The sequence below is a fragment of the Bombus affinis genome, chromosome 2 (assembly GCF_024516045.1).
Source record: "Bombus affinis isolate iyBomAffi1 chromosome 2, iyBomAffi1.2, whole genome shotgun sequence".
NCBI lineage: Eukaryota > Metazoa > Arthropoda > Insecta > Hymenoptera > Apidae > Bombus > Bombus affinis.
Genome location: NC_066345.1, coordinates 9,630,369 through 9,642,998, shown reverse-complemented (window position 1 = coordinate 9,642,998; position 12,630 = coordinate 9,630,369). Strand labels below are relative to the sequence as shown.

Sequence of the window (12,630 nt, the reverse complement as noted above, 5' to 3'; positions counted from 1 at the left end):
TTCTTCATGATCCTCCTCTATCCGCACAAGCTGATTTCGTTTTTCACGAGAATCAAACTAAAACGTATCAACGTCGCACCGTATTCGCGTAATCCAGAAAAAGGACGAAGGGATTCGTGCAGCGTGTCATTCTTCGAGGAATAGTATCACCGTAATCCGACGACAGTGATTACACACCGTTTTGCCTTCCTATCCAACGTGGCAGGATGTAACTGGTTGAGGATCGTGAAACGAAGGGTTCCATTCATCGCACAGGATCGTCGAGTCCTCCGGGATAATGGGGCGAAAATCCAGAGCGAACGATGCACGAGATGGGATTTGCCGCGATTTGAAACCTATCCGCGTGAAATCCGCGCGGCGTGCTCCTAAAACAACCAAGCGGAAACGTGCCCTCACACACATTTGCTTGGATATTTGTCTGGAATTATTGTTTTAAGGACTTTCAAATTCGATTGAAAGACTATCGATGGAATAACGGAAATTTGACTCAAAAAAGTTTACTGTAAATTTAAATTAAAAATCTAAGCAAGAATGGAAAGTTCAATTCGAAAGACTATGAATGGATCAATTTACTCAGAAATTCAATTCTTCCACTCTGAATTTGACACTCCAACTACCGATAGTCAACAAGAAGCTATTTCTACCAAAACCAATGAAAATGACTGGTCTTTAAAAAATACATAATAATAGAATATTTTTATATTTATTGATTTATTACTTTCTTACAGAAGGAATTCCATGTTACGCAGTACATTTTTGGTATTATTAATCCATCTGGGATCCCTAAACGACAGTTGACATATTTATAAAATTGTAAAACCAGACATTTTGACTGGTATGGTATTTTTAGTATTAATCAACCTGTCTATTTTAAACTTCATTTGAAACTCCAAATGGAAAGGAAAAACCACGAAAAATTCAATTAGGAAGCTATCAACGAAGCGATTAAAGGAAAATAAATCTCCCTCGTCCAAAATTGGTTTGGCGATCCCGGCATGAACGAAAGATCATAAAAAATTCATTGAAATTTCAAGATATTTCGAAAGAATAGGAACAAGTCAAAGCAAACGAAAAATTCTCGACTGGAACTCTTTTCTGAACCTTCCTATGTAAAATTAAAATCAGAACCCAATCACAAACAGAGAATCTTATTAACGAGTATTTATAAGACTTACTTTTATCATAACATACGTCAACACTTTGACTGTCACGCTGAAATCACATGTTTCGCTTAGAACGCCGCGGGAGTATTTTTATTATTCAAAGCATATAATGGCAGAATAATAATAAATTGATGATGTAAGACAACATTCGTCCCCAATGGACCGTTTATCTTATTGGTGGTCACGGGTGACCACCGTGGCGCCTTGCTAACAGTTGATGGCGACAGTTGATAACGAGGCTTCGGTTATTTCAACAAACCATTCGCATTGCTTATTTCGTCGTAAGCTAAACGTCCAGAGTATATTGTTGAGACGTGTAGAAAATATTAGTAAACAGTATTTGTTCATTCTATATATAATAGTAAGGCATGTTCACACTTCTAACTTCAATTATATGATTTTAAGCGTGCAGAGTAAAATAATGCTATATAAAGCCATATTAAAACGTGTTTGGACCTATGGGATCCAACTATGGGGAACAGCGAGTAATTCCAACATAGAAATTCTTCAACGATTCCAGTTAAAAACTCTAAGATCCTTAATAGATGCACCTTGATATGTCACCAATGAAACAATACATCGTGACCTTAAGATACCTACAGTTAACGAATGATGAATATCCAAATTCTGTAACAGATATAACATAAGAATTAACAACCACCAAAACCCACCAGTTACTCAATTGCTTGACACGACGGATCAGATCCGCAGGCTAAAGAGACATTACCCTCTAGATTTAAACATTAGATGGAGCTAGAACCAAACATACAATAATCATTTATTATTCACGTTATAGTATCACGCCAGAATAATTTACTTATAATTCTCAATGAAAATTGATTGTAAATTACTTCCAAATAAAAAAAGAAAAAAAGTTATATGATTATAAAGCAGCATTTACGATTATTTTCTAAGGTGTGTTTATAATAATATTCGTAGATTACTCCTCAAAGATATGGATGCAAACACAGTGCACCGTTAGATGCAAGATTTGTTCTCATTTTTTTTTTTTTTTTATTGATGTTCTAATAAAAATGTTTAATTGTTCAATGGGGCTTTTTATTTCAAAGTATCTTCTATTTATCGGTTATATTCAAAATGCCCTAACTGTCAATTTTCATTCAATTTTTACAATTGTAAGGAGTTCAAGCGCCCCGGTTACCAATGACCACCGTGGCGTCACAAGAGAAACCGTGGCCGGTTATATATTTTCTTTTTTTAATTTGGAAGAATCTAACAATCAATCCTCATTGGGAATTATAAGTAAATTATTCTGGCGTGGTACTATGTCGTGTATAATAAGTTTTTATCGTATGTTTGGTTCTAGTTGAATCTAATACTTAAATTTAAAGGGTAATGTCATTTTAGCCTGCGGATCTGATCCGTCGTGTCAAGTAATTGAGTAACTAATGGCTTTTTGGTTGTTAATTCTTATGTTATATCTATTACTGAATTTGGATATTTCTTTTTTAGCTGTAGGTATCTTAAGGTCGCGATGTGATATGACCAACGTGATAGTCAAAGTGTTAACTCTATTATACTAATTCTTATTCTCAAGTCATTATTATTAAGCATATAATTATATTATTAAAAACCAAAGGAAAGCAAACGAGGAATCCTCGTGACCTTTCAAACAGACCTCTCTCGGAAAGGGGCGGAAACGCGGATAAGAGAAAAAAAAAGGCAAAAGGAATCGGCAGATTTATTCGCACGAGCAACCGCTTCGGTGAAGCGAGATCGGTGGTTGATTTAGTGTGCAACGAAGGCGCGGCGGAAAATGCGTCGGAACCGAGAGAAATAAATGTTCTTAAGGAGCGCGCCAATAAATAACGGTTTATTAACGTACTAATGCCTGGCGCGAAATTAACGGGAGTCGAGGCTACGGGGCCTGGTGGCTTCCGGGGGGTTGGCTGCAACGAACGTTGGCTGAAACGAGCGGGGGCCCGCCAACTTCGAGTCTTAAATGAACGCAGCCGCACGCTGCGGTTCTAATTAAAACAAACACGATTATAAGTTTCAGCTTGAATTTATAATCGTCGCTGCCGCGTCACTCTTCCGCTTCCCTCCTCTTGCGCCCCTTTCAACCCCTTCGAAGTTCCGACATTTCTCTTTCGACGAGTTTGCGACGACGAGCGACTATAAGTGTGCGAGATTTTTAGTAAAATCTGTTTAAACGAAGATTCCTAGTTTGCCTACCTCTGAACAGAGTTTAATTCTCTGATTCCGATATTTGTCTTAATTAGTAGACGGAACGTACTCGTATCCATTAAATCCGCTTATGCGAACGCCAAGTCCGGTAATATGGCTAAAATTGACGAGGTAAATGTACGTTTCGCGTTGCTTGAATAGTTTCGCCATGGGGATATTAAGAAGAAGATTAATGTAAATTATATGCATTTCAAGCGTACATTATTGTATAACGTTTATGCAATAAATGCGGACAGTATTTAGTAATATTATTATGATGTTTCAGCTTCTAACTACATTTAGGTAGAACCCAGTGATACCAGCAGGGTGCCTTTCGACATAAAGTGAACATATTGCATAGAGTTATCGTTGAAACAAACTTTCTTGGTGTTCGTTAAAGCAATGAAATATTAAAAATAACCATACAGGTACGAAAATAATTTCCAACCTGTAACAGAACTAAGAAATAGAAAGTATTTTACAGGAAAAAGGGATTGACAAAGTAACTATAACAATTGAAGGTGAGGTGATAAAGGTGTCGATCAATTCACACAAACGCCGGAATATACCTAACTACGTAGTTTATTAGAATATATCCGATGCGTACACTAGTCGTACAATATACTTGCTGTCTCGTTTCGCGGTCGCTAATAGATCGGCGCAAAGAAGTATCGGTTAATTGTCGCTGCTCGTATCTCTCGGTAACTAAGGATGCGTCGCTACCCTGTCCGCTATATTTATATCCGCCGGAGTTGACGACAGGCGTTGGGATTTGAATTTCGAGAATGTTCTCGAAACGTCCCAACGGGCGCCGAGCTCGCGACCTGTTACAATTGTTGGTTTTTTGGGTAGCTGACTCACGAGCCTATGGTCACGGCAAAAACGACGGATTTGGCCTAATGATCGGAACCGCCTAAGGTCGATAGATCTATAATTAGCTCGTGTTTGAGTAAACACGGTTTCTTGTGTTTTGCTGGGCAAAAACCATGATGACTTTTGTCGACAAGTACCGCTACAAAGGGTTAAGTTTTGAAAGTATCAACAGCAAACTTAACGATACTGGTAACAACGTTTAGACGATATCAAAAGCAGATTATTTGAACTTCATAAGAATTTTCCTAATATTCAACAAGCAATATCTGTTCGTTGAGATAAGAAATGGAATTTCAAGATTCGCCGGCACTTTTGAAACCTATGGATGATTTTTCGTTACACCGTCGGTCGTTTGCAACTATACGAAGTTTATCGGGCGCAGTTGCAAGAAATACAGACGTTAGAAGCAATGAAACCGCAATTATATTTCCGTTGGGCGATAGAGAACACAGTCATAATTGAGTCGTCGCTGTGGTTATCGCGTGTAGATAAATATCTCGTTTAATTGGTCGGCTTCCGCGCCAGGAATTTTCTATCCTGCACGTTTCTCGATTCTCTCTTCGCATCTCTGGAAGCCAGCTTTTAATTGACCGTACACGTGTCCGCGGACTGTTCGCACAGGTATATTTACGCCGCCACTTCTCTCTGCAGAACGTTCTTCGAAAGTACGAGGAACAGAGTTTATCTCTTTGCACGAAAATCTAAAAATTGAAAGAACTGTAGCGGCATATGCGTCTTGAGACGTGTAGCGGCATATGCTTCTTAGGACGTTGCGATACGAAGATGCCTCACATAATTGTTTTGCCACAGAGGATTAACACTGTACGACGTGCATAATGTAACGAACAATCTCTGGATAAAGCAATTTCGCTGCTACGTGCAACCTACCACCGGCGACAAGTTCAAACCTTCCGGTTCCTCGCCTCAACCAGTATAAATGGACGACCAAGTTCTCCACGAATCAGTAGTAGTGCGAATGAATATCAATATCAAGTCAATAAGTCAATCAGTTGAGCGAACTAGTATAACGAAACAATCTTATAACGAATATCATCAAGCGAACAACGCTTGCGATTAACTTTGTATTCTACACTTTAAAATACCTGTAAATATAGTGAGTTAAATTAACTCGTCTCGTTATTTATTTAACCAACAACACGTCACACCGTCCACCAGAGAAGGATCAAAAGGGCATCGTGCTTCTCAAGAAATTTCCAATAATTCAGTTTCCCTACTTTTTACTTTCATGTGTTTCGTCATGTCCAGTTGTACAAATTGTAAAGTACAAATTAAATAATAATAATAATAAAAAAAACGTGTTTCATCCATTTCGATCGAAAAGTATGTTACTTCCACTAATTTCGTATTGTTGTCTTAACGCTGTTAGCAGATAAAATTTCTGCGAAAATTTGCGAATAGATCGTTTTAAATCTTGGTAAGTGTAACGTGAAGCAACTGTTTTCTTCCGATCGTCGACGAAGCTTCATTCTGATACAGTTCTCTGGTGATAAACGAAATTTTAAGCCATTCGCGCACGAATTATAATATTTTTAGAAGGTTTAAATGGGCGTAGAACGCGATCAGGATATCGGCGAGGCTGCTACCGGGGTCTGAAACGACCCTATGATTATATCGATGTTTAGGCACCCGCTGGGTGATCCGTCTAATCCGGATTTAAGCTCGCGTGCATGCAGCGCAAAGGCTCCCAGCGCACTTGGCTGGGTCCACGTGTGTATCTTCCCTCTTGATCGCGTGTCTCCGTCAAATTTTAGACGAATATTCCATATAAATAGTTGTCATTTATCTGTTGCAAGCATTCCGTGTCTTTGCGATTTACTTTTTATTCGTAAATTGCTTCAAGAGAATCGCACACCTTTCGTCGTATACAACATAAAAAATAAAAAAAAGAAATATTTAAGATACACGATAATAATATCGTTTGCGAAATTTCCATGATTTTACAAATAGTTATATTGTTATTATAATGTTATAAATATATATTGTTCATTATGAGGTAGTATAGGAAATTGTCGGTGATAGTTGTTGCTGGCTGTAGATGTCGCTGCTGAAGTACTGCTGATTTTCCTCCTAATTTAGTTGCGTAGAAAAATCGGATTCCGGTCGCCGGGATTCGAACCCGGGTTCCGAACGTTCGTAAACCTAAGGCGCTAATTACTGCGTCGCCGTCGTCCAACACTAGTTAGTATCAAGAGGTGGTATTTGGCTTGTCGAGTGCCGCCACAATTGAAAAGTTGTTTAATTTATCCAGAGTGGAAGTGTATATCGATGTTAAATATTAGAGACGCTTCGGGTAAAATTAAAGAAAGATCCGACTTAAGAAAATTTCCTTATCGCAGTACTTTTATAGCGGCACATGAGCTAGAGAACAATTCAAATCATGTTGTTGTTTTGCCTCGGAGTATCAATATCGTTAGGAGACACATTTTGTAATAATAAATAAACTCTGGGTAAAATAATGTCGTCGCTACGTGCAACCATCAAATAAACCTGAATTCAAATTTTCCGGCTCTCCCCCGATCAGTATAAATAAACGAACGCGATCGTAAGGTGCCCAATTTCTCAGTCTTAGACTCGAACGATCTTACTAGCGATCTATACACAGTTTTTGACACTCTCTGTATTTATTAAATATTTTTAAATACATTTGAAGGTTTCAACATCAAGATATCTCGTCATTCAAACTACACGACTAACCATCCTCCACACTTTAAAATCCTAGAAGAAGAATTCTTTTAGTAGTAGAATTCTGGGGGAGGAATCATTTATAGCGTTCGCTTCTCTCAAAACTTAGACTTCGACGCACTTAAATATTTATTCGCGTTCGTTGATTAATATTAGTTTTAATCCGCAAAAGAGACTGTCGACGAGATCGCCGCAATAATTTTCTGGTATCCTCGTGTTAAACGACATTCCATAGCTTGCAAGACACGAAGGGTCTCTCGTGATAAAGGCACAGCCGCGCTTTAATTACAAACTTATTATCGCGAAACGAACTTGGCCCCGCTATACATCAACGTAACAGACAAGAGCAACAAACGGTAACTCGGTTTATTAATTTATCGCTGGCACGTTGGAAAGCAGAGAGGTTGCTCCGTTTTAATTATTCCTTAATTAAAAATCCACAGTCTGGTCCAGCTTCCAGGCTTCATTGGAATTAACCGTTTCCTTTAATGGCCACCGACAAACGGTTGGTTCCTTTCGCCGATCTTCTTTAGCTACTTCTTTCCTTCAAAACTGACATTTCATTTCACACTGCGCGAATTTCGTTAATCGCGTTAACATCCTCTACAGGGATAAGCCGAATTAAGATATTGAAGGTTCGAGCATTTGTTCTCTCGTTACCTGCTTTTTCAACGACGTGATAAATGTCTCCGAGTTTTAAGGAGATGAAAGCAGCAAGAATGAAAGTAATGCAATAAAGATAACAGTAAGAAAATTTAAGAAAGTATTAGTATAGTTAGAAGTGATTTGAATTGGTTGAAGTACTGGTATTATATCCTACCGTAATTTAAGTAATGTTCTTGTACTAAGCAAACTTAGGTTAAACAAGTTGGTTCTGTTAAACAAATTTTTTTGAGTTGATTTAGGATTGAGCACGTTTCTAGAATTACCAATCTTCTATATCTTTTATATTTAGCTAGAAAAATTTACCGAATGTGCAGCTGGATAAATTGTAAATTATAAGTATAAATTATATCTTTTATATTTATGGATGCCCTGTACTTTAGCGCCTTTGTTTCTTTCATCTGAAATTACCTTGTCTTTCTACTGAAAAAATCAACTATATTCTAAAATTGTACTTGTAAATTAAATAACGTCACTCGCAATTTAACGAAAAAAATAAAAAAGTACTTCAGAAAGTACTGGAAGAGTAGTAAATTTCTGGTAAAAAAAATGACCCAATTAGCAAATTGCAACGCTTACTAAGCTACTAATTTAAAGCTGATTAACCCCCATAAGCAAATTAACATTGTGAGTAACCTAATGAAAGAAGCACTGGACAAGTGTCTTCATCATCGACACCCTCTAATGATATCCAATTACCTCCAGAACATTCTCCTAACAAATACATAGGAAGGGTTGCAAGCTAACGTGGTTAGACAGTATCGGAGAGCCAATTAGACGACACGGAATAGTCGTTGCAATTCGATTTTACTTAATGCCTGCGCGCCTACGCACGCGGGTTAATTGTTTCGACCTCGATGCTCATCCAACAACGAGTTTCGTTACAATACACCTAATTCCCGACATCTAGATAAGCTGGTTATCCGCGACGATCGAATTCGCCCAGGGTATACTCGATTACTACTCGATTGACGATGGATCCCGCTTCGTTCAACACGTGGGGGTGATTTAGCCCGTGAATGGGGAACGAAGAGGCCCGCATCGTATAGTACAATTTGTCGGGAGACGGTCTGTTTTGGAAATAAAATTATAGCAAGCTGGTTATGAATTATTCAGTATTTAACATTTTTTTCTTTTTTTTTTTTTTTGTTATCGGTAATAACAAAAAAGAGAAACATGTTGAAAGGGTGAAAGGGTTTTGAAGTGTATCCCACCTAGATGTTAACCCTTTGTTACGTATGCCATTACATACATGCCAGACTAATGACAATAATATTCAATGCAATTCTAAGAATTCAATACTTCCCCAAACCATGGAAATTAGCACAGATCAAAATGTTACCTAAACCAGGCAAAGACCCACACCAAACTGCATCTTACAGACCAATATCACTGCTTCCAGTATTTTCAAAAATACTGGAAAAAATAATATATTACCGGATAAAAACAATAATAGAGATAAAAAAACTAATACCGGAACACCAATTTGGATTCAGAAACAAACACTCCACGATAGAGCAAATGCACAGGCTTATCAACGAAATAATAATAGCACTAGAAAACAAGGAATACTGCACAGCCCTTAGAGAAAGCATTTGACAAAATAAACCATGAAAGCCTACAACAAACAATTAGGAAACAATTCCCAGAGCAAATACACCAATTAATAAAATCCTACCTAAGCAGCAGAACCTTCGTAATAAAAGTCAAGGACACATATTCTGAAGTTAAAGACATCAAGGCAGGGGTGCCACAAGGAAGCGTTCTAGGCCCAATACTATACACATTATACACGGCGAACATACCAACAGCTACCAATAGCACAGTACTGACATTCGCGGACGACACAGCTATACTGGCCAGGCATACGAACCCAGAAACGGCAGTCAAATTACTACAAGAACATATCACAAAAATAGAAAAGTGGCTACAAGAAAAACAAATAAAAGCAAATCCCAATAAATGCAACCATATTACATTCACGCTACGAAAAAAGATACCACCAAACATCCTTTTGAACGGCACGCATATAACACAAACAAAATAGGTCAAATACCTAGGACTCCACTTAGATACACAACTCACATGGAAACTACATTCTAAATCAATAATAGAAAAAATACAGAAAACAAGGAGACAAATGCATTGGCTAACAAGCCGAAAATCCAAATTAAGCATAGAAAATAAATTAAAAATATATAAAACGATCATAAAACCAATCTGGACGTACGGAATACCACTATAGGGGATAGCAGCAATGAGCCATATAAACAAAATGGAGATAATACAAGCTAAAATCCTTAAAACAATAGTAAACGCACCATGGTACGTTAGAAATGATGACATACGGAGGGACCTGGGAATCCCAACAGTCAAGGAAGAAATTAGCAGATACTCAGAAAAATACAAATCAAGAATAGCAATATAAAACTATTATAAGCCATGTCATTGTATCACGCCAAATGAAGTTACTGAAAATTCTCAACGAGAATTGATTGTAAATATTCTAATAAATGAAAAAAAAAAAAAAAGAATAGCAACACACCCAAACTGGCTAGCTGCGGAAACGTTGAAAACCATAAACATGGACAGAAGGCTAAAAAGGAAGCACCCAGCAGACCTCATAAAGGATATAACCTAGCAAACGCGAAGATGGTACCTCGCTGGGGGTAGCCACCAACATGTTAATATAACTGTTAAAAAATTCTACCAAATGTCCAAATTGGACAAATTGTGAATTTCAATAAATAAATATTAAAAACAAAAAAATTACGTACATGCAGAACCATCTTTTAGTTTAACTTGCATTTGCTTTCTTTAGTTCACTTTCAGATTACAAAAAGAAATTGCAAAAGCTCGTCCAATATTTTGTTTCGACTTGTTGTTTCTTCTGTTATCTCATGACTTTATAACATTTGAAGAAATTAAAGTATTTTACAGTGTTTGACACTTTACGTTGTCTCACTGCTTGGTTTCACTGATAAGTTAAGAATAGAATTATTTTCTTAGCATATCGGATTTAGAATTTTTAACATTCTGAATAGGCGACGATTCATTGAGCAATCATGCGCAATTTATTTAATCGAAGAGATTTCGTAGATAATTCGTCAAGCAAGACGATGACGTAACAAAATAGTAACGAGCTTTCGTGATTCCTTCGGCTAGTTAACCGTTCCAAATCCCCAGTTTCCAGCCTGGAATCAGCGAAATTTCTCTCGCCGAGGCAATTTTCCGCTCCGCGTTCCGCTCGATCGTTCCACGACGAAACGAGAAGACGTCGTTTCGCTTCGTTTGCCTTCATTGTTTTTCCATGACATATCTGCGAACCGATGCTTCCGTAATCAGACAAACCAAGGAAAACAGCGGCGATCTCACGGCGAGCCAATCGTCATGCAAAACAACCTCGTTAACTCGGAAACTCCAAGTTGGTGCTCCACGCTTTTTCAGAAAATTTAGTCTTACGAACAGTTATTCGTGATTGCTAGTTGAAGCAAAACAGAAATGTTTGTTGTTCGAGATCCTTTGCTCTTTTCTAATTTATTTTCGGGCCAATTTTAATCTCGGTTCATCTCAAGCAATTAATTATATGATCTTTTGGTTATTTAATTGTACCATTGATTTGCTTGTTTATACTTTTCACGATCTTTTAGAGTTCTGTTTATTTGTTTGCATCTTCCATTTGTTTGTTCAGAAGTTCGATCGTATTTGTTCACACGCACGAATAGTAATAATTAACATATCAACTTTGACTCTTTCAGGATAAAATGTTTCGTTTGGTTATGAAAAAAATTCTTCTGGTTATAAATTATTAATAATTGAAGTACACCTTTTCTGATAATTTTTAAAAATATAATATTATCGAAGTATTACCGACAACAAATTTATCGTTCAGTTAGTTAATAACTTTCGTAAAGAACTGTATCCCACCATATGAGAATCGTGCCTGAAATAGAAAAGAGATCAAGGGGATAAAAATTATCAAGAACGACTTAACTAGAACAAAAGAAATTTAGAAATAGTTTATTCTCGTTTACCACAGATAAATTAAGAGCGTATCGATGCACGGTTGCGAGGGTCAGCTTTAAAACAAACCTGCAATTTACCAGTGGCTAACCTGCCTTACTGGGGGCCAGCCGCCGTAACTATAATACCTCTGGCAGGGTAATGGGTCGAGAGCGAAAGAGCCCCCGAGGATTATGATGGGTTATACTTTAGTAGGCGGAGAGGACTCCTGTTTAAGCAGTAATTAAGTTCTGCCACGCCTTCGGACACGCTTCGACCGTCCCGCGAAATTGGCCGAGAAACCTCCTCTGCGACTTGTAAATTGTCAAGAATAAGTCGAATCTGATGTTAATAATTACGTTGACGATAAGTTTCCAAAAAAGTACTATTTGCGCAAATGACGAATTCTTATACAAGACGATCCGAGACGTAGAAGAAGAAAGGAATTGTCTCTTGGATTTCAATTTTGTAACGTTGATTAAATCATCGATAAACGACACCGAGTAGAAAAAAAGCTTCGCAAAAAATCAACATAAATTTTACCAAAAGTACCAGCATACTTTTAATAATTGACACGAAGACAACAAATTGCATTTGCAGCGAAGCTGCTGTTTTGATCAGTTTCGTCCATCGTTACATTTCCAATATTAACCTTGCGATTCTAATGATTCCTATAATGCATATTCTACGATAATCATCGTATCATCGATAAAACCAGCAAACCTATAAAAATCTAATTTAATTTGGAATCGTTTCGAAGAACCTCGAACACGAATCAACCTATCAAACGATTCCGCGAAACTGTATCATCCAACGGTGTTTCCAGCTGGCCGATAACAAATATATAATTTATTCAGCATGCAGACCAACAAATTACTCGCGTCAACACACGAAGAGCGCCGCGAAGAGGACAGAAGAAGGAGAAGAAGCTGGAGCACCGGGGGCCGCGGGGGTGGCGGTTGGTTCGATCGTATAAATCTCAAGTATTCGGCGGCGTGGCACGCCGTGACGGCCTCTAACGATATATTCTGATATAATT

At 37.7% G+C, this 12,630-nt stretch overlaps 2 long non-coding RNA genes across 3 annotated transcripts in view; one reads left to right on the top strand and one right to left on the bottom strand.

The window, feature by feature from the left end:
- LOC126913950 (uncharacterized) overlaps nucleotides 1-12,630 on the bottom strand; it is a 152,767-nt gene that overhangs the window by 12,363 nt on the left and 127,774 nt on the right. The gene's annotated exons all lie outside the window — the stretch shown is intronic.
- Nucleotides 4,232-5,351, top strand: LOC126913958 (uncharacterized). Its single transcript, XR_007709521.1, has 2 exons — nucleotides 4,232-4,844; nucleotides 5,034-5,351. It is a non-coding gene; the product is annotated as an uncharacterized LOC126913958 (long non-coding RNA).